We start from the raw sequence: 23,212 nt of genomic DNA, 5'->3' as shown, positions 1-23,212 counted from the left end.
CCACCTTGAATGTCATTACCCGCTCCCATCCTATTAGCTTTCCACCTCCTAGCTTCATGTTCCCACCTCTCTTCCCCCAACCTATATCTCACATCTTGCCACCTAAAGCATGGATAGAAGCCGCTCCTAGCTCACCAGCCCTGTACTGGCAACTCACAGCTGGAGCTCCTCATCAGGTCCCTGCTCACCAGATTTTACAGGCAAGTCACAGCAGAGCAGTCAGATAAAGTTTTAGCCTTAAGGTGTGATTGCTTCAAGCTCAAAGTAGCACTAACACTCATCAACTTTTGAGCAGCTAAAAGTGAAACGTGTAACAAGGCCTTACAGAAAGCAGGGATGAAATGTGAGGAAGATGTGGGATTAGTGCTAGCACATTTACTGAACCACAGGCAAACACACTGAAGAGGTAAGCAGGGATAGGGTTGAGCTCATACCCAGTGTCAGCAGCATGTCTAGTCAGGCAATGCTGAGGGAGTCACTTGACTTGTTTTTGTTCCAATCTAAAACTGAATAATACTGTCCTAGGCCCCTAGCAAGTTAGGAAAGCTTCTAGTTTATTTTTAACTGGAGAAAAGTAACTATTGTTTTATATGTGATGATGACCCTCACCATCTGCTGTGTTTTTGTACTGCAGAAAACCCTGTTAAAAACAGTTATTTTGCCAGTTATACAGAGACGGACAAAAATCAGAAACAAACCTGTTTCAAAGATATTGTTGTAGCAAGCCTGATAGAAAATATGAACTTGCATGAAAATGAACGTATTCCTTATGTTGAAGACTAAAGGAAATGTTTTTTAGACTAAAAGTCTGCAAAATCGATTAAGTGGAAAATTAACTTCAAGCTTCCAATGGATTTAAAAGTTATTGGTCATTAGAAAATGGTTCTTATAAATAAAATTAATGTGATGTCATCAATAATGTTAATATCCTTCACTCCTACTAGCAGGGTCAGCAGTAAGTTTGCTTTGGAATAACTTTTACATTGGTTAAAAATCTAAGAAAAATTATGTGGAATAAATTATCATCAAGCTAGGAAAAAAAGTTGAATTTTTTTATAAAACCTTTAAAATAATACCTGGTGTCAAATTGTGCTCTCACTGGCAGAGTAATTCCAAGAAAAATCAACTAAATTTCTTTGGATTTGCATTCATTATTGAAAGCAGAATTTGGCAGGCTGCCTGCCGTACATAAGAATGGTAATAAAGGGATCTTTTCAGAGTGTTGGCTCTTTGTGCCTGGAATGGAACAGAAACACCACCTAAATGCATCTCTCCACAAAAAAAAACAAACAAAAAAACAACTTTTTTTTTTTTGCATCGTTTGTCATTTTTTCCCCCTACAAGCAGACTATCCCAACACTTCCTCTAATTCCTCAGTACTGAAGTACAAAAATAGTTTGGAACTTAAAGTAGCAATCAGGACTTGGATTAGCAATTAGAATCAGCCATAAGAACATCCATGCATGTCTTTATAATTCAAAAACATTTCCCCAAACTTACTTAGTTTGCAATACTGAAAGGGTAATTTCAAAAGAGAGTCTCTTTCATGAGGTATTTAGCATGTTCTCTTGTATTTTGGACGCTGAGAACCATTTTGTGTTTGTGTGTGTGTGTTTTTTCAACACTGACAATTCTGTTCCTGGCTAAAATCTAGGTCAAAGAATTTCACAGCAGAATTTTCAAGGAAAAATCTTTCCAGACACAGAATTATATACAAGTAATAACCAATCTAGAGGAAGTTGATTGGAAGAGTCTGCTTTCTCACTCTCACAAGAAGAAAAAGGCAACATTCAATGAAACTGAAAATTGATGAAGGGAAATCTTTACATTTTTTACATAAGTATAGTCAATAAGTACCAAATACTCATTGAAACAGGAACAAAAATAGCAAGATTCCAAAAAAAGTATTAAATATTAATATAGCTAATGCACATTCAAATCTTTAGACAACAATGCAAACAAAAATCATTAGGAGGAGAGAAACGTACTGTGCTTCACAATTAAAGAATCTATTATAGTTTAGAATTGGACATTACTATTATCAGATTATTGCATATCTGGCTACTGGTCCTTGAAGCTTCCCTTTTGAATCTTCCATCTGATATTGGCAACTGTCAGAGAAAGAATACTAACCTAAATAGACTAGAGGTCCGATCCAATATGAGAGTTCCTATAAGCTTGTGGGACATTCATCTGCATGTACAGAATAAAGCTTAGTTTGGCTGAAAATCAGGCTCAAATTTGTGCAGGTGACATCTGAGTACACTGAGATTACAGCTATTCCTGCATTGCATAGGACAAACTGCATCAAAAGATCTCTCACAATACATTCTAACTATGCCACCTCAGCAACTGAGTAAGGAACACAGAAATAAGTTCTGGCTGGTTGACAATTTTCAAAGCATTGTTTTAAACCATTACATGACTTCAGGCTCAGATTCAAAAAAAGCACTTTAACACAAGTTACAGCATTAAAATCTTTTTTTAGCAAAGTGCTTGCATATCTGCTAGTGATGCTATTGCCACTGCTCCATCAGATCAGCAGCTTTTACAAAAAGACATGATTAAACAAATTGATATTGGCAGAAAAATATAAAAATACCTCCAATAGGGTTTGTTTGTTTTTTCTTTATACTGGAAAGTAGAAGCCTTTTTAATTCTAGTTCCCTGGGATAATCACAGTTTCAACTTTTTGCAATATGTATTGAAGCTTATATTGCCAAGCATCCTTTTAATAATTAGCATTTAACTAGAGACAGAATTCTAATAATTAGCAGTTAACTAGAGGGAAAATTTAAAACAAAGTTTTAAAATTTTTTTAAAAAAAATTTTTTTTTTTGGTGTCATCATTGTATTAAGGCAAAACTGAAACTGTGTCATGATTCTAGGTTTTTTAAATATATAAATTGTGTATATATGTGTCCATAAGATGTGTGTATAATACAAGTCATTTAAACTTTATTTTGAAAGAAAAAAAAAAAAAAGTTTCAGCTCCAAAGAGTCAAAACAAGAAGTTTCAACACTGTCAGAATGTTTGTCTCTTTTTCTTTAGAAATTGAATCAATAAGATTCCACAAAGCATTATATTTCAACAGAATTTCATTCTCTAAAAATGGTTAAATTTTTAACACTGTTTGGAAAATCCATATTTCTTCCAATCTAGGAAGAAAAATCTTGAGAAAATACAGCCTTGATCACTCTGATCAAGTGAAAACAACAATATAAAAGTGTTGCAGGGTCATAAGTCTAAGCTTGATTGTCACCCATATCCAAAATATTAGTAAGAAAGCACTATTATTTTCTACATTATAATAGTGCCTCCAATCTCAAGAGTTCTATTATGCTAGATACTGTACCTCCATGCTTTCTACATTGGAGAATTTGCAATCTAAAGATACAAGAGAGGGTTGGGGAAAGGAAGTATTTTACTAATAGACAACTGAAGCACCAAGAGTTTAACTGATTTACAAAAAATATGGCATACCAGGGCCCTACATTATGACAGGAAATTAAAAACAGGTAAGTGTTGGAATTCTGGTTGTGGTAGACCATATTTCTGCTAAGCTATAATAAGTTATGGTGCCAAAAACAGTATGGGAGAAAGGGGCCTCCTGACCACTGCATGACCCAGGAAGAAAGAAAAAAAACCAAAACCAGCACTAATGAGCAAAAAGATATTGAAGGGAATATGAAAACAGCACTTATGATTGGAAAAGTTAGACCCTTCTAAGAAAAGTGCAGATCTGTGAACTTGGGAAACAAAACAAAGATGAACATCTCAACAGACAGAGAGAGAGAGAGAGAGACACAGAGAGAGAGAGAGAGAGGGAGACAGAGGTAAGAGTGGGCACAAGATGCGGGGGAGAGGGGAAGTGTTATAAAAATATAAATACAAGTGTTGAGGAGTTGGGAGACTTGTCCCTCAGAGATCATGGGGAGTGTAAATAAAGTATGGTGTCTCTACCAGTCAAGGACAAGCTTCACTAATTTGGATTGACTATTAATCAGACCAATTGGTGTGCTGTCCTTCAATAATAAAACCTTTCTCAGCTTTCACTAGGGGTGTGTGAAATGGGCTATATTCAATTCAGATACAGCCCAAATCAGGGGCAGTGATTTGATTAGTTGATTCAGATCACTGTGTAGCAAAAACTGAATATAGCTGATGTTAATATAGAGTGTAATAATTGTAAAATGTAACCATGTTAGTCTTGTCCTGTAAGCAACTTGAAAAGTCCATTTTGTATCCTTCTGCTTGAAGTAAATGAACTCTGCATAGCCTTTATGTGTGAGTCTGTGTAAAAGGGTAAATGGTGAGAGAATGTCATAAAGATGGGAGAAAAAGATTTAACTGTTTATATAAGCAACAAGGTGTAAAATGTAAGCGTCATGGCAGGGTCTTACAGGAGGGCCATGACCTCCTCAAGGCCCCCTTCCCACGCCAAGTTGGCCCAAGGGCACCCTCAGATTCTCACCCACCATGTCTTTGATGTTCCAATATATTAGGGAGGCTGCCTTACGTCTTCTTGGACACAGTTCGCTGTAACCTCTGGCCTCATGGACTCCCAGACCCCTCGTGGGTACTGTCCTGCAAATGGGTGCTTCAGGGCACCCTAACCTTACGGGCGATGCGTGGCTCCAACCACTTCTTTCACCACGCCCCAAGCTTCACAGCTGGACTAGACGTTGTTTGGTTTGGGTTTACACCTTCTTTCTGGTGCTCAGGCTCTCCTCAGCCCAGTCTCTCTCTGCGCCCTCTCTCTGGTACTTCTCCACAATGGTGCCCCCTCTCCTGGGGCTCTTCACTACCCCTTTTCTATGGGGGCCTTCTCTGTAAAGCCGCCCTCTCCCTCATGGGGGCCTTCTCTGTAAAGCCGCCCTCTCTTGGGGCTCTTCTACAATGCTACTCCCCTGTCTGGGGCTCACCATGCCCGCACTGGGGCTTCTTAGCAACGCCCCCTTCTCTGGGGCTCCTCAGTAATGTGGCCCTCTCTCTGAGCCCTGTCTCCACACCCTCTCTCTGGGGCTGGGGTCTATGTACCCTGTATGCTGCACCCTCACTGGCATTGGGGTCCCCACACTACTGTGAGTCCCCTATGAGGCCTCCTCCATCCCCTAATAGCCTCACCCAAACCACAGGCGATAAACAACAACACAAACACAAGCCCCTAGGCTATAATCACGCTCAAGCCTACCAGGGTTCTTCATCCCACAGCATATCAGATGCTTCTCCTTCATCAGGCTTCTCTTCTCTCCCACAGCAGAGAGCTCCTTCCTCCTGGGCTGCTGACAAGGAACTGCCTCTGGCCTCAGCTCCTAGAATTTATAAGGGAGCCAGGCCCTGCCCCTTTCAGTCAGCTGACCACTGGCACATGTGATTACTTGCTGGCTCCAGTTGCCCTGGCAACCAACAGCTGGGCTCCTTACTCACTGCTAGGGCTCTTTCTCTAGCAGTTTCCCCTCTTTAGGAGCAGGGCATCTAAGTGCCCTGAGACAGTAAGTTACTAGTCAGTAAACTAATTAATAAATGGCTGAAGAATCCCTTTGAGGCCAAGACACAACACGGGATAACAAGGAGGAGAAAGGCACACATCCTGCAACAACAGAAGCTGGGTATAGAAAAACCCCAAAGCACTGAAACAAAAGATGGCAATCCCTATAAAAAAAGACTTTAAAATGCCAGGTTAGGTGAGTCTCTCTACTGCTGTTTAGTCAGAGCACAGATGCATCTGTTCACCCCTCTTCAAGCTGCTGTCTCCAAGACCTTTCTTCAGCTGCTATCTTCTAATATCATCATCTACTCAATAAGCTGAATTTGGCCACTCTGTGCTGACAGTGAGCAACTATTGCTGGCAACTATATCTGTTTTATGTGTACAGATAGAATGGTTGTTTTCTGTATGTCTGTGTGTAATGATGTACATCATAATTTGTGTGTTTGTATGAATGGTGTGTCCAAACCTCGATGTCTAAATCATGTAATTAATAAACATGGCATTTTGCCTTATCCGCCTTTATAAGGTCTTACTCGTGATTTGAGCAATTGGCAATTTGTGTAATAACTGTCCCTGATTCATTTTGGCCGAATCTGAAGATTCAATGCTGATTCACAGAATCAGTGATTTGACCATAGACACAGCTTTAAATGTTTTTTCTACATACCTTGAGATAGCAGGTACGGCTTACGAATGCTGTGATGCTGGGGTAGATGGAGCATCCCAGAGGTGTGCGGGGGGGGGGGGGGGGCTGCATGCTGGGCTCAGCAATTGCCTGCAGGGGGACCCCAGGTGTCCCCCCAAACCCAGGAGGCACCAGTCACCAAGCCAGAGGGCGGGGGGGGGGGGCAGTGCACTCCACGGCAGACCCAGAAGTGGGCTGGAAGTGTTTCTGTGTCCACTTCCAGGTCTGCTGCCAAGTGCGCTGGGGAGCCCCCCACACTCCTATGAGATGCTCCATGTGCCCCAGCACTGTAGTGTTCATGAGCCGCCTGGTACCTTGAGATACATAGAAAAAACATTTAAAGCTGTTTCTATGTCCAAATTGCTGAATCTTTCCAAATCTCTCCAAATTGATTTGGAGAGATTAAAGGGTCTCCTGATCCTGATTAAACTACAGGAGCTGAACTACAAAGAAATCCTTCAATACAAATCTATCAGTAGGAATGTTATGGCAGTGTCATTGCTTTGTTGTGCAAAACCTTGAATCAAGAAACAAAGGATTAAATTAATATGAAACTGTAGTATCAAATGTTATGGTTTTTGTCACAATTTTAGCAGCAGTTGTTTTACATTCAACAGCTCAGAATCATGAGACTATGGCCACATATGGACATTACATTTCTACAGGAAGCATCACAGTTCCCCTGGTTAAAAAGAACCCAGGAGTGTAGCAGAGTTCTCACAGTTTCTCTTGGAACAGCAAAAGTGGTTCCAGGAGAAAAATAACTTAATTTCCAACATGGTAGAGGTCTCTCCAAGGAGAGCTTGTCCCAGGGGAATGACTGTCTGTGTACTTCCTTACTGCTTGACTCCTCCAGGGGACCACAAGGAACTGAGACATTGGAAAATGCTCCCCTGACCTTCCCAAGACCAAGGGTCCAAGTCTGGGGAAGGGATAGGGAACAGGTGCTGATTACCTTCTCCCAGTCCCTCCTCCCACCTCCTCCCTCTCAGAAACATTTCTAGCCATGGAAAATTTCCACAGATAGAAATTAACTCCTGTTTGTGGCCTATGAGGGGGAAAATAATGTTTCTAGCCTTAACATTGTGAGGGAACATTTGAAACCTGGACCTTCAGGCTCAGTCAAGCAGCAGACAAATGAAAATGCCTTCAAATGATTATTTAAAATGATAATATATTTAAATTATGTGATTTAGAAGTTTGTTCATGATTCTTAGATGTTTAAATCTGGAAATACCAACTATTTTGTTACCCTTTCAAATGGGTCATTTACTTTGCATGGTGATCCAGGAACTGAGGGTTTATATTACCTCAACCTGTAGAATACATGTTGAATGGCTAAGCACAAACAGCTCAAATGTTCAGCTGGCATAACTCCATTTAAATAAGTGAAGTTATGCCTGCTGCACCAACTGAATATCTGGCTGAAAAAACTGAGATTTCAAAACTATCAATTAAGGTTTCCCTATTTCTTGAATCTTAAAATTGGATGGGCCTCCTTCCCCCTGCTCTCCAGAATTCTCTTTTGTTTTTAAGCTCTCAGTTCCATGGAGTCACTGATAAATAAAAAGGGGAGGGGGGAGCACACCTGTCCTGGACATCCATTTATTTTTAGCAGGGACGTTTCTAAAAATAGGATAAAGATTTGAATAACCCAATGGGATGCCTGGGACACAGGTTTAAAACAAGACTGTTACAGTGGAAATGAGACAAATGGTCACCCTAATGCAGAGACAGGCAAAATATGGCCTGTGGGCCAGATCTGGCCAGCCAGGACATTCTATCCAGCCTGTGGGGCACCTAAAATGTTTAGAAAATGAATATTTATCTGCTCCTGGCTGCCTGTCAAAGATGACAGGAGCCAAGGCAGTAGGACCCAGGGGAAGCTGGCAGGACTGAGGAAAAAGGCCAGTCCAGCCCAGCCCCACCTTCCACCCCCTCCCACCCTCATCCCCCCCAAATGTAAATCTCTGCCTGCCCTGGCTTTCACTGCTTCCCTGCAAGCCTGACCAGCACCACATGGCCCCAGGCTGCATTGCCGGAACGTGGGAACACGTGGCTGCACCAGTACCCTGGAGCCAGGAGAGCTAAAGAGAGAGAGAAAGAGTGTGTATAGTGAGGGAGGCACAGTGTGTGTGGGTATTCATAGGGCCAGTCCCACATGCACATCCCATCATACACCCATACCCCCCTTGCACTACCATACATGCAGACCCCCACCCCTACACACCCTCACACACCCCAGATACCCTCCCCCCACAGAAACCCCCACAAAATCCCTACCCACCAACACCCCACATAACCACACACATACCCATATGCTCCCTCACCCCACAACTACACCGCGCACACGTATCCATCCCCCCCCCACCCCACATACCACACACTCATAGCTCCGGACAAACCTATACCCACTCTACATGCCCCCCACTCTACATGCCCCAGCTTAATTTTAAGATATTGTGCGATCACCTCTGTGTACACTACACAAACAAATGTAAATCAGGACCAAAATATTTTTTGAAATCAAAGTAATGAACATTGTAGATGCTTGATTTTTAGAATATAATTTGGTATTTTTCTGGTTCTGAGATGGCAAAATCCTTTGCTGAAAGTAGTATCTCCAGAGACAAGGGGAAGGACTGCTGGTGGCAAAGGTCAGGGGTTAGGGGGTGGGACTTCTAGTCCCAAGATGGCAACCAGGGGTGGAGCACCTAGCAGGGGGTGGGGCTACCCATGCAGCCCTCAACAGCTTGCCAAAACTCAGTAAGCAGCCCTCCACCTGAAATAATTGCCCACCCCTACCCTAATGAGAAAGGCACTACATCTATAAACATTAAACCTACTTCAGATTATAAAGATTACTTTATAAAATAGGGACCTGGCATTGTATTAATAAGTCTAGGATTAATTTACCTGGAGGGGTGGAAGGGGCCTCCTGGTTCAGACTCCACCAATCCTTGGGAACACTACAGTATGATGCCTTTCATCAACTGATTAAAGTTGCTTCTTAGGTTTTTTGTGCCCCTCTGCACTCCCCTTCACCAGCTGGAAAGCATCTTGACCATCATAAAACCATACGGAAACAAGGTTTGGATTTTTATTTTTCTAGACCCTATTATCCCTAGAATATTTTAGTGTTGGCTGCCCTGAGACAAGCTACAAATGTTTGGACACGTGTCAGTTCCATGAGAAAAACATAACACCTGTTTGCTTCCATCTGCTCTGAAATAAAGCTTTTGTTGCTTCAGGGACATCTACAGAGTGGAAATCTCTATATGTTTTTCTCCTTGAATGAATTGATTGACACTATTTGTTTTCTAGAAAAGTCCCTTAAGAAAGTGCCTAGTCAGAAATTAATGTTACACAGCTTTGAAGAACTTGTTAAGAACTTTGGAAAATGGTTTGAAGGCTTCCCTGCAGAATAAACTGGAGGAATTTAGCTGTGTTCAGAGCCTTCAGACATATTTTGCTATTGCAATGTGATTGTGCAGCTTCTCTGCTATTATAGCTAATCATAAAGAGACTGTAGATCACTCATGGGTCATTTTTCTGACTGGGTTAACTTTTGAAAACATACTTTCTATAACTGAGTGTGGTGTCTATGGCAGTTTTGCATTAATGTGGTTGACTGTGGATTAAGCCCCACAGACTTTGAATGTTGAACACAAAATTATGTATACATATATCAGCCCCATGATTTTGTAGCCACAAACAAATTAACAACTGCAAGGCTTCAACACTTTCATTGTTTAGCTACATCTAGCTATTGGGTAGCTCAGAACTCTTGAAAAATAAAATCAACCCCTAATTCAGAAGCCTCAGTCAGACAGCTCATTTAGAACCTGAGAGAATCACAGAACATAGAGCAGGAAGGTCTCTGAGTGATCTCTTAGACAACCACAAGGCTGGATTAATAATACCTTGAACAATTGCTAACACATTTGTCTAACTTGCTCTTAAAAAACCTTCAATGACTGAAATTCCACAACCTCTCTAGGCAAACAATCCATTACTTATCTTGGTTCCAGTCTTTTTTTAACTTGACAGACTTATGCCTAGATCCAAGAAACTATTTAGGCAGAACTGAGGAACAAATTCAAACCTGTAATCTGGAAAACTTCACCCCACCCCACCCCTGTTCCTTCTTGTATACATACTCCAGTTTAGCTAACCCTGATGATGCTTGAACTCATTATGTGCTTCAGTTTGACTTCTGACCTTCCCAGACAGCTCCAGTTTCATAGATTCATAGTTGGATTCTCTCAGTTCTTTCTGGGTATATGCCTAGAACTGTGCCAGTCAGAATAGCTGTATGGCTAGCACTCATTTAACCATGAATCCCAGGACAATTTTTGTATTTTGTATTTAACAGTTATTGAATAAAATACAAAACCAGTCCAGGGGCAGGGACTGAGACCCTAGTTTCTCCTTCTAGATTAATGTCCTTATTATTAACCTAGAGCAGGGGCAGGCAATTATTTTGGGCAGAAGGCCGCTTACTGAGTTTTGGAAAGCCATTGAGGGCCACATGACAGATAGCCAGGGGCAGATAAACATTAATTTTCTAAATGTTTTAAGGGCCCCGCAGGCCAGATAGAATGGCTTGGAGGGTTGCATCCAGCCTGCATGCCCACCCCTGTCCTAAAGAGTAAAGCTCCCCTTATGTTTTCCTTGGCTTCATTAATCCATTTGATTTTTTGTTTTTCATGATAATACAACTTCAATAACAGGGTACTAGGGTAACCTTGTCCATATTAATCCTATCCCAGTAGTTAGGATCCTTGAAAGGGGAAGAGTAGAGTTTGCACCTCTTTAAGCTAAGCTGGAAATTAAACCTATGTCTCTTACTCCTGCACTACTCATTAAGCTATCACATAAAAGGTGGAGATGGCCATCACCATTTTAAAGTAAAAAAAGTGAATCCTGCTCCGTTCTTTAAAAGAACAGATATAGACACTACCCACTGAAGAAGAATCCATGCCCTGGATGCCAAGTGAATGGAGACTTCTGTCACAAACCCGAACAAGATGTCTAAATTCTGAGGAAGGATGGGATTTCTAACACACCCCTCCTCTGTCTCACCGGATGCAAATCCCTGTTCTATGAGATCATTGTTTTGGATCGTAATGCATCTAACTGTCCCATACACTGATACAAGAAGCCTAGGCATGGAGGCCAGAGGCCTAAAAGCCAGGCACTGAAAAGCCTAAGTCTTTCATTGGACAAAGCTCTTAAATTGTATTTCTGGAGGGTCACTGGATCATTCCTTGGAAAGAAGCAACTAGATAATTATTATATTAGGAGTGGCTCTTGGCTCCTCTAACACTTGTGTTCCTTGGGAGCAAATAAAGAAATAGGCTTCTATTTGACATATGGGCACATGCACATGGTGAGAGCAAGACCCCATTTACCCTCTCTTCCCCCTGTCTTCCACAGCAGTATAGAGCTGGGAGCAACTGAATCTGTAAGAAATAAATGTCACTGTTTATAGGTAAAGATAAAAATGAGGGAAGAGAAATACAGAGGTTTCCCAATATGTAAGCCGATTTATAAATAGAGTATTTTATTATATAAGCAGAATAAAATTACCCATAAAGTAATTTTGCATCTTTAAATCCCAGTACATTGTGAACTTCCTACTGTGTTGGTAGAAGTGATCTGAGCAAACTGTGGCATCTTGAAACACGAACAAGTTCTGATTGCTGAAGCCTGAGCTGGACAAGGCACAAATCTTACTTAATGAATGTTTTTGTTCACTGTTCAAGCTGGAGAATGTAAAAAGTGGGACAAAGCAACATTTCCTGGTGCAGTTGGAAGATTGTGCTGCATCTAACAATTGCTCTGCAAAAGAAGAATATTTTATTTTAATAAATCAGCAATAAATAATTCAAGGGTTTTTGCTAGTTTTTCTGGAAGAGTATTTTGAAAACATCTGACCCCAATTTTTCTCATAAACTATTTCCATGCTACAGTGGATTAGCAAGTGAACCCAATAAAAGATTATTGGAGATTGCCTCTATTGTTGCAGTAATTGTTTTAAAATGAATAAATAAGAAATTTGGGATCAGCAGGAGGGGACAATTTCTAGTTCTGTTTCTGATTTAGAACTAGAAAGGGAAAAATTGATTCCTCATGCACTGGAAGAATATTGAGGTTATAATACATTGCATTTGTACTGTGCAATTAAATGGCCTAGCCAGGAGCAATTTTATTCTATTTTGTCACTATTCAAAAAAAGAAATACCTTAAAAACTAAACCATTCTCATAAAATTCTGAATTAAGGCATCCATAGGTATAATCAAAAGGAGTTCATGAGTTGTTGAGCATGAACTAGTAAATGCTTTAAGATGCAAACAATTTAGCACTGATTGTATAGTCTAGGGATAGGGTTTGTTTCTTTGTGATTGCACAAGAGAAAACATTAGGAAGCCCCATTTGGAGAGGGGCTGTTAGGTCAATGACAAACACTTGCCTGAGTCTGGAGGCTACTTGGGCTAGCATGGTTAAGGCATGTCAGTTGCTGTAGCCAAAAGCATGTGTAACCCTAACTATGGTGCTACCCATGGCCACGTCCAGATTCAGGGTCCTGGGGTGTCAAACAGTCTTGGTCATCCGATCAGCTCCAAAGGCTAGGACCACCTCTCTGTGGAGAGCTTTCTTGTGGTTTCCCCACACACTGGAGTACAAACAGTTTAACTATTTACACAGTTTACTATTTACAAAACAGTCAATATATGAATGAGGTTAATGGCAGAACAGGATATCAACAATCTAACTGTCAAAGGCAGGTATCAATGAACTAAAACACTCTTTACAAATTGAATCACAGATACTCTCAGTACAGCTCCCCAGCTTAAACCTTGAGACTCCAGTGAATTTCAGCAGGAGCACACAGGGTTAAGACAAACATCAGCTCTTCTTCACGCTGGCAACACAATAACCATGGCTGGTGCTGCTGCTTCAGAAAGTGGTGCTCTCTGCTAGAGCCTGAATGGGGAAGTGAAGCTCCCCCCTGCTCCAGCTGTCTGTGGTATCTGCAAAGAAACACAGACTGTACCCCCTCCCCAAAAGCACCTTTCTTCAGTTCCCAGACATGGGCCCTTGTGCTGATAACTGAAACAACCCTGGGTTTATTACCCACCTGGCCCCAGGCTGGTTCTCAGTTAAATCTTCCCAGAGCCTTCCCAGATCAACACCCTGCGCTAAGTCTACCTTATCACCCTTTTTCCTCCACACGCATCCCTCTGCCTCACAGAGGGAAAAAGGGTACCAGGTTATCTTCTCCCCATCATTAAGGGCAGGTTCACTTCACAGGCAGGCTGCAGGGTGGTTCCTCCCCGAGCATTGTGGTCCAAGGTCTCCTTCCCTTGTCTGAGCCTGGTTGAGTCCTTGGGGCTGAGTTTCCTCCCCTCTCCTGCCTCAGAAGCCAATCAAAAACATGAATGTGTTCTTGCAAGCAACAACTTTCTGCAAAATTTCCCACTCTGCCTTTGCAGGGATCCTGAGCCCTGCTGCAAATCTGGCAGCAGCTGTTACACATGTAAGAGAACAATCTGAGTAGCATCACATATAGCTGTAACAAGGTGGTACCAGGGCATCCCCCCCCCAAAAAAAATGCCATCCTGTTCTAAGGGCAGTCCACCCTGCCCTCTTCCTCCGTGCCTTTTTGTTAATAGAAATATGCAGCTGGTGGGAGGATGCTCTGATCTTACTAGGATGAACCTTGACTTGTGGCCTTTGCCTTCTGGGTCAATCACACAGCTCTGTGCCTTCCCTATACTGTGTTCTATGCCACGCAGATGGCATCCTAGTTGTCATGCCTAGTTGCACCCTAAGTTAGGCCCCTCATTGGACTGTAACTTGGCTCAAGCCACTCACTCTGTCCAGGCCTTGCAACTCTGCTCAGGCCTATGGACCCTCGTAGTTCACCCACTCCTCCTTGCCCAGCACTTTTCTGTCAGGGTGTGCTCCCCTAGACTTCCCCCTCCATGGGGTAACTCACAAGGTAGTGAGGGCTGAGGCCTTCTGGTGCCCCACCCTCACCTTCCCCTGTAGTGGCCCTAGGCATTCCAGACCTGGCCACCTCTTTTGGTGGATACACACCCTTCAGCCCCTCCCCACCAGGCCTTGGCCCCAGCATGGGCCAGTCGAGGTCTTTGGAATCATTATACTGGCTGTCATCCCCCTCGTTCATGGGTCCAGCCTCTTGGACCCCTTCAAGTATCTCCGCTTTCCTCTACAGGGTTCATAGCCCTACCAAGATCATGCCAGCTCCACTCTCTGGGTTCACGCAGGCCTTGAGCTTGATCTCATCTGCTTAAATCCCCTCTCTGGGCCCACCTGGTCACTTCCTAGGCTTTATGATTCTAAGTGCTTCTCCCAAGACTCTCACCAAGTATTCCCACAGCCCCTATCAGGGATGTGGACACCCACACTGGGTCCCTAGGAACCTCCTCCACCCCCATAGTTCCTACCATAAACCTCTAGTTGTTTCAGAAGGCCATCAGGAGCTGTAGTCTTCTGGCTGAGTGGTGCTGCTCCTCCAGCTCCCAGATGTTACTGCCGTCTTGCTCTCATGGTCTGGGCTTATGTTCTGTCTCAGCCCAGCCCTCCTCCAGTCAGGCACCCTCCCGATCAGCCACCCCTGTCAGCTGACTCCCTGATCAGGCCTGATCCCACTTGCCAATGGCTCTAGAGCAGGCTTGTCCAACATGTGGTCCTCCAAGTCATTTTCTGAGGCCCGAGGTCCCTCTTTTGGGACAGGCAGGTGGGAGAGGGAAGGGGAGCTGCTCACCCCCATGGGGCAGAGTTTGCATGACCTCCCATGTCACATGAGCTGGGTCCTGCTGCCACCCTGAGGGCTCTGTGGCACCAGCCAGGTGTCTGCTGGGTCCCTGCACCCCGCTGCTGCTGCCCCTGGGGCCCTGGGTAAAGTCCTGCACCTGACAGGATGAGCTGGGGCATGGCTGGGCTGAGTGGATGGTGGGCTGGCCAGACGTGCCCCCCTCATCCTGTCCTGGGACTTTCAGCACCCCACTGGCCCCAGCACCTGCCCCCCGGGTGGGCAGGAGGGGAGCCCCTGGCTCACGGGGCCAGTGGGGGCCATGCTGGGCATGGGGCAGTGCTTGGCCTAGCTTGGAGGGCACAGAGCAAGGTGCACGGGTGAGAGCACAGCCGCAGCCTGCTGCCCCCGCCACCCTGGGGTCAGGACTTTGCCTGGGGCTGCAGGGGTAGTGGCGGCACAGTCCAGTGAGGTGCAGGGACCCAGTAGATTCCCCGGCCGGTGCCAGTGCTGGGGCCTCCCTGGGCCGGGGCCTGTGCTGGGTCCCAGCACCCAGTGCCCACCAGACACACCCATGCACTCAGAAACACATGCATGCACATATGTGCACGTGCACACCCGCCTCCATACACACAAAGTCATGGGCACTACATGCACACACGTTCTCATGTACACCCCAGGCCATATAGCCCCCCTTCTCTCTTCCTGGCTAGTGCAGGGCCAAGGGGGTACTCCATGGACAGAGATGCCTGCCTCAGCCTCCAGCACCCACCCCCACTTTTCCTGTAACTGGTTTAAAGGCTGCCTCTGGCATGACCATGGTGGGTCTCACTACCCCACACATGGAAAGCCCATGGGGCCAACTTGCACAAATGCAACCAGTAGCAGGGATTGGCTGATGGAAGACATTTTTACTGGTGCCAAGGGGCTAAGAGATACTTGGGAGGGAAGTGGGAGTTGGTGGGCAAGCAGTGCCTGCAGCCTGAGTACAAATTAATTATGGTTAGTGTGGACCCAGTTGGACAGAGCAGGGGAAGTTGAGATGAGAAGAAAGGCAGGCTGGGGGTAGTGGCTGTGTGCTGCTGCAAGATGGAACTAGGATGAAACAAGGTCTGGTGGCTTAGAGCAGGGGGCCTAATCGTGCCCTGCCTTGGGGTCCTGGCTGTAGGGGAACACACGGCTGTGGTTTGGAATGGAAGAGACCAGGTGGGCACTTCTACTGCTCACCATCTCTCCTCCCCCAGAGTGATGCTCATGTAGATCAGGCTTGTCCAACATACGGTCCGCGGGGTGATAAAATATGAATATGGCTTGCCGGCCCACTGGGTGATAAAGAGTTCATAATTCAGCCCCACATTCAAAAAGGTTAGACACCCCCTGATCTGCAGCTTGCCTGACTCCTTAAGGTGACAGGCACACTAAGTGCCCTGCCACAATAGACTCCCCAGTCTAAATGATCAGAGACCCATTTGCATTATTAGGGAACCATTTGCAGCTGGGTCTTAAGACAGTGGCAGATACATAAGTAAGGACCTACATAAATCACTGTTGCATGGATTTTGTGGAAACCATGAAAAATGGCATTGCCCATGATGACTGGAAAACCCAGCATTGTCTATGATTTCCCAAAAAATCAACCAAAAAATAGTTCATAGATTTCATAGACATTAGGGCTGGAAGGGACCTCGAAAGATCATTGAGTCCAGCCCCCTGCCCAAAGGGCAGGAAATCAGCTGGGGCCATAGGATCCCAGCAAGATAAGCATCCAGTTTCATCTTGAAGGTGTTCAATGTAGGTGCTTGAACCACCTCCGGTGGCAGGCTATTCCAGACCTTGGGGGCTCGGACAGTAAAAAGATTCTTCCTTATTTCCAGCCTGAAATGGTCTTGTAGTAGTTTATGACCGTTCGACCTAGTCGTCATCCCTTGGGGTGCTCTGGTGAACAAACGTTCCCCAGATACTGGTGGTCACCCCTGATAAACTTATAGGTGGCCATCAGATCACCCCTGAGCCTGCGCTTTTCCAGGCTAAAGAGCCCCAGGATCTCAGCCTGTCATCGTAGGGTCTGTTTCCCTGACCTCTGATCATGCATGTGGCTCTTCTCTGGACTCTCTCAAGCTTCTCCACATCCTTTTTGAATTGTGGAGCCCAAAACTGGACGCAGTACTCCAGCTGCGGCCTCACTAAGGCCGAGTACAAGGGGAGAATGACGTCCCGGAATTTGCTTGAGAAGCATCTATGGATGCAAGCCAGCATTTTGGTCGCTTTACTAGCCGCAGCATCACATTGCAGGTTCATGTTCATTTTGTGGTCAATGATGACCCCCAAGTCTCTTTCTTCCATAGTGCTAGCCAGCATAGCACTGCTGAGCCTATAAGGATGCTGACGGTTTTTCTTCCCAAGGTTGAGAACCTTGCATTTATCGGCGTTGAACACCATCAGATTCTCATCCGCGCACTTGCTGAGCCTATCCAGGTCAGCCTGGATCACCCTCCTGTCTTCCGGTGTGGATGCTTTGCCCCAAAGTTTGGTGTCATCAGCGAACTTGGCCAGTCCACTTCTGACTCCAGTGTCCACATCATTAATGAAGATGTTGAACAATATGGGTCCAAGGACAGAGCCTTGGGGGACCCCACTGGTCACAGGACACCATGATGAGTGACTTCCATCAATTACTACCCTCTGGGTCTGACTGCGGAGCCAATTTTCCAGCCAGTGGATCGTGGTGGACCCAAGGCGACAATTGGCCAGTTTCACCATGAGGTGATCATGGGATACCAGATCAAAGGCTTTTCTGAAGTCAAGATATATGACATCAATCTCTTCTCCCTTGTCCAGGTGATAGGTCACCTGGTCATAGAAGGAAATGAGATTGGTCAAGCAAGACCTACCTGCAACAAACCCGTGCTGGCTATCCCTTAAGATGTTGGCGTCGGCCAGTCCATTAAGGATGGCCTCTTTAATAAACTTTTCTAAGATCTTCCCCAGGATAGAAGTCAGGCTAATGGGCCTATAGTTAGCCGGATCCACTTTCCTCCCTTTCTTGAAGATAGGCACCACATTGGCCTTCTTCCAGTCTTCGGGCACTACACCAGAGCACCAAAAGTTTTCAAAGATCCGTACTAGAGGCTAGGCTATGATGCTCGCCAGCTCCTTGAGTACCCTGGGGTGAAGATTGTCAGGGCTGGCTGACTTGAAGGTATCCAGCTTCTCAAGATGTTCCTTCACGAGGTCAGAATTAATGGAGGGCAGGGGATCACCCTCACCCGGACTTCCCTGTCTTGTAGCGGGCATGGACGTCCCATGGGACTGATGAAAGACCGACACATAGTATCCATTTAATAGGTTGGCTTTTTTCCTGGGTGTCAGTTGTCAGTTGCTCCATCTGGTTCAGCAGGGGTCCAATGTTGCCCCTGCTTTTCCTCCGGCTCCCCACATATCTGAAAAAGGACTTTTTATTGTCCTTGATGCTCGAAGCTAGTTGGAGTTCAGTTGCAGCCTTGGCTTTCCTGGTATGCTCCCTGCAGGACTGGACCAGTGCAGAATAATCCTCCTTGGAGGTGACTCCCATCCTCCATCCTTTGTAGGCCTTTCTTTTTAGCCTCAGGAGGTCTCCTAGGTCCCTGGAGAGCCAGGGGGACTGCTGTGCCTTCTTGCTGTCTTTCCTCCGAGATGGAATAGACTTAGCTTGTGCATTGAGGATCACTCCCTTGAGGAGCAACCACTCTTCTTGAACTCCCCTCTCCCTGGGTCATTGTCCCTTAGGGCCTCACTGACAAGCCTCCTGAGCTTGTCAAAGTTGGCTTTCCTGAAGTCAAGGACTTCCGTGTTGCTGACTGACTTGCCAGCTTTTTGGCAGATGGTGAAGATGATCAGCTTGTGGTCACTGTCACCCAGCTTCCCATCGATCACTAGGTCACTGACTATGTCATCCCCAGTAGCCAGTTCCAGGTCGAGCAGTGCTTTGCCTCTCGTTGGCCCATAGACTTCTTGAGTCAGGTAGAGGTCATCCATGCACAGGTGGTATTCTCTTCCATCCTACCAGTGAACGGACGCGGAAGACGGCATGAGAACTGTATCCGAGAAACCAACTGGCGGCTTCGGCAGTGGTGTCTCGAGGCAGGCTTCAGCTTCCTGGACAACGACCCGCACATTACAACGAGGGACATGCTCAGCTGGGATGGGCTTCACCTGTCCCCCAAAGGTAAGAGTGTGTTTTCTTCTAGGTTGGCAGATCTCCTCCGGCGGGCTTTAAACTAGGCTTGTCGGGGGGAGGGGAATATGAGGGCGGGGGAAGCTGTGGACCACCAAACCATGTGGCACCCACAAGGACAGCCCAGCCTGAAGAAAGAGAGCATTGGGAACCTGAAAGCCATGGGGAGGCCAGCACTACGGCACAGGTAAGAAACGAGAAGGTAAGAAACAATGGGCCCCTTGGGACTCGGAGTGGGGGGGCAGCAAAGGCACCAGTCACAGGGCTCAAGTGCCTATATACTAATGCTAGGAGCATGGGAAACAAGCAGGATGAAGTAGCGCTCCTGCTTGCACTAAACCCCTATGACTTAGTGGGGCTAACAGAAACCTGGTGGGATTCATCCCACGACTGGGCAGTACATATTGAGGGCTATAGATTGTACAGAAAGGACAGGGTGGGGAAGAAAGGGGGAGGGGTTGTGCTCTATGTCAGTGAGCAATATACATCAACCCTCATCAAGACAGAATCCAAAGATGAGGAAGTAGAAGTATTGTGGGTTAGGCTACATGGGGGGCAAGGAGAAAGGGATTTGGTGGTAGGGGTCTGCTACAGACCCCCACATCAAGGGGAAGAAAAAGATTCGGGGCTCCTGAGGCAACTCTCAGAGACCATAAAAGCTAAAGAGGCGGTAGTCATGGGGGACCTAAACTACCCGGACATCTGCTGGGAGTCATAGACAGCAAAGTCCCACCGCTCACAAAGGTTTCTAACCTGTGTACAGGACCTCCACCTGACACAGGAGGTACACGGTCCCACTAGGGGGAATGCCATACTGGATCTGGTATTGGCAACGGGGGATAACATGGTAGGGGACCTCCAGATCGGTAGCCATCTGGGGGACAGTGATCACCTAATAATAGAATTCACCATAAGACGTTGAGTGGGCAAGGTAACTAGTAGGGTGAAAGTGCTAGACTTTAGGAAAGCTGATCTCAATGAACTCAGGTGATTAGTCAAGGACACACTGCAGAGTAGAAGTTTTGAAGGGATGGGAGCCCAGGAAGGGTGGCTGTGCCTTAAGGAAACGATCCTTCGGGCACAAAGCAAGACGATCCCCGAGCGAGGCAAAAGAGGGAAAGGGGCCAGGAGGCTTCCCTGGCTGACCACAGAAATCCAGGGCAGCCTAAGGGCCAAAAGGGGAGCACATAAAAAGTGGAAACAGGGTGAGATCACCAAAGATGAATATACCTCCTCTGCTCGTGCTTGTAGGGAGGCAGTTAGACGGGCCAAAGCTACCATGGAGCTGAGGATGGCAACCCAAGTAAAAGACAACAAGAAATTGTTTTTTAGATATATAGGGAGTAAAAGGAAGACCCTGGGAGGAATAGGACCCCTGTTAAATGGGCAGAAACAATTGGTGACAGACAGGGGGGACAAGTCTGAACTCCTCAATGAATTCTTTGCCTCAGTGTTCCTAAGTGAGGGACACGACAAGTCTCTCACTGGGGTTGTAGAGAGGCAGCAGCAAGGTGCCAGACTGCCATGCGTAGGCCCTGAGATGGTGCAGAGTCACTTGGAAGAACTGGATGCCTTTAAGTCGGCAGGCCCGGATGAGCTCCATCCGAGGGTGCTGAAGGCACTGGCCAACATCATTGCAGAGTCTCTTTTTATGACCATGTTACGAAACGCCCGGACACAGGAGGAGGGGTGGATGTCGTATACTTAGACTTCAGGAAGGCCTTCGATACGGTATCCCACCCCATACTGGTGAACAAGTTAAGAGGCTGTGACTTGGATGACTACACAGTCCAGTGGGTGGCGAATTGGCTGGAGGATCGCACCCAGAGAGTTGTGGTAGATGGGTCGGTTTCGACCTGGAAGGGTGTGGGCAGTGGGGTCCCACAGGGCTTGGTCCTTGGACTGATACTCTTTAATGTCTTCATCAGTGACTTGGACGAGGGAGTGAAATGTACTTTGTCCAAGTTTGCAGATGACACAAAGCTATGGGGAGAAGTGGACATGCCGGAGGGCAGGGAACAGCTGCAGGCAGACCTGGACAGGTTGGACAAGTGGGCAGAAAACAACAGAATGCAGTTCAACAAGGAGAAATGCAAAGTGCTGCACCTAGGGAGGAAAAATGTCCAGCACACCTACAGCCTAGGAAATGACCTGCTGGGTGGCACAGAGGTGGAAAGGGATCTTGGAGTCCTAGTGGACTCCAAGATGAACATGAGTCGGCAGTGTGATGAAGCCATCAAAAAAGCTAATGGCACTTTATCGTGCATCAGCAGATGCATGACGAATAGGTCCAAGGAGGTGATACTTCCCCTCTATTGGTTGCTGGTCAGACCGCAGTTGGAGTACTGCGTGCAATTCTGGGCACCACACTTCAAGAAGGATGTGGGTAACCTGGAGAGGGTCCAGAGAAGGGTCACTCGTATGGTTAAGGGCCTGCAGACCAAGCCCTACGAGGAGAGACTAGAGAAACTGGACCTTTTCAGCCTCCGCAAGAGGTTGAGAGGTGACCTTGTGGCTGCCTATAAGTTCATCACGGGGGCACAGAAGGGAATTGGTGAGTATTTATTCACCAAGGTGCCCCAGGGGTTACAAGAAATAATGGCCACAAGCTAGCAGAGAGCAGATTTAGATTGGACATTAGGAAGAACTTCTTCACAGTTCGAGTGGCCAAGGTCTGGAACGGGCTCCCAAGGGAGGTGGTGCTCTCCCCTACCCTGGGGGTCTTCAAGAGGAGGTTAGATGAGTATCTAGCTGGGGTCATCTAGACCCAGCACTCTTTCCTGCGTATGAAGGGGGTCGGACTCGATGATCTATTGAGGTCCCTTCCGACCCTGAAATCTATGAATCTATGCATGAGAGGAAGCTTTGCAACCACTCGAATTTTGCTGAGCGATCCTCCCACGAGATGTCTGGGTAATTGTAGTCACCCATGACAACCATGGTCCTGGAGCATGCGGCCTCAGCCAGTTCCCGGGCAAACTCCTGGTCAAGCTTAGGACTTTGGGTGGGAGGTCTGTAGTAGACTCCCACCATTGTGGGAGTAGTGAGGTAGAGAGCAAAAGGCACCCTCCGGCACTCACTGGCAAGGGGCACAGCCCAACAAAATGCCCACAAAATCAGCTCTGCATGCTGTGAGCGGACTGTGAAAAACCCACAATTTCACTGTGACTTAGGTAGGTCCTTATGCATAAGGCAGCACGAAGCTCAAACTCACAACACTGGAGCCAGAACAAGGTACCTTAATTATGCTAGCCCTGCAAAGCCTTAAGGCTTTATTATACGTATTATGTTATTTCTAATATATTATTACCTAATACACTTTTTCTAATATTTACTTTAACTATGATGTCAATAGTAAGAAAACTTTATAGAGGGTGTTGTCTATGCAGATTTTACCACTAATTGGGCTTGTCTATGTGAGATGCCTTAATGCACAGTGGATGCTCATTAGCGCGTCATGACACAAACTGTGCTAATGCACCATAGAATTAGTCTACTGCGCATTAAGCATCCAAAAAAAATTGTTCACCTTTGCTACTGTGTATTAGTGCAGCTACTGCACCTTTATCTAGTACCTCTTATTAGAGGTACTAAATGTAATAAGCAGTAGCAAAAGTGCATTAATGAATGTGTAGACATACCCATTGGTTAGAGAATCCCCATTATATTTCCACAGTAGTTGGTATATATATTTTTAATGGTATAATGAGTACAGGAAAGTAGAACTGACTGTCTCACAGCTTTGGATCTATGTACCACATAGAAATAAAGGAATATTTTAATTTTTCAGAATCTAAAATAAAAAGGGAAGTAATTTCTAGTGTAGTCCATTCTGGCTGAATACCACAAAAATTATTAGACTTAATGTATGCACAGGCGTGCACCTACACCCACACAAATTTGGTTCAAGACTCATGACTGTTCCTCTACAAAGAAATGCTTAGTAAAAGGATAAAGATGTATATGATCTGAAAAGAAACCAAAGTAAGTAAAATACTATCAACAATTACCTTTTTTTCATCAGTCTGGAATCA

At 45.6% G+C, this 23,212-nt stretch overlaps 2 long non-coding RNA genes and 1 other non-coding gene across 3 annotated transcripts in view; 1 reads left to right on the top strand and 2 right to left on the bottom strand.

Moving 5' to 3' along the window:
- LOC132250859 (uncharacterized) overlaps positions 1–5,283 on the bottom strand; it is a 37,772-nt gene extending 32,489 nt beyond the window's left edge. The window contains exon 1 of the long non-coding RNA XR_009462516.1: positions 5,196–5,283. This is a non-coding gene — a long non-coding RNA (uncharacterized LOC132250859). The remainder of the gene's footprint in view (positions 1–5,195) is intronic.
- LOC132250860 (uncharacterized) overlaps positions 3,717–23,212 on the top strand; it is a 29,577-nt gene continuing 10,081 nt past the window's right edge. Inside the window, exons 1-2 of the long non-coding RNA XR_009462517.1 lie at positions 3,717–3,837; positions 19,011–19,169. This is a non-coding gene — a long non-coding RNA (uncharacterized LOC132250860). The remainder of the gene's footprint in view (positions 3,838–19,010; positions 19,170–23,212) is intronic.
- On the bottom strand, positions 23,054–23,166 carry LOC132251019 (U5 spliceosomal RNA). Its single transcript, XR_009462828.1, has one exon. It is a non-coding gene; the product is annotated as a U5 spliceosomal RNA (small nuclear RNA).

This window comes from Alligator mississippiensis, chromosome 5, assembly GCF_030867095.1.
Source record: "Alligator mississippiensis isolate rAllMis1 chromosome 5, rAllMis1, whole genome shotgun sequence".
Taxonomy (NCBI): Eukaryota; Metazoa; Chordata; order Crocodylia; family Alligatoridae; genus Alligator; species Alligator mississippiensis.
The sequence above is the reverse complement of the archived record's forward strand: the minus strand, read 5'-3'. Positions and strand labels throughout refer to the sequence as shown.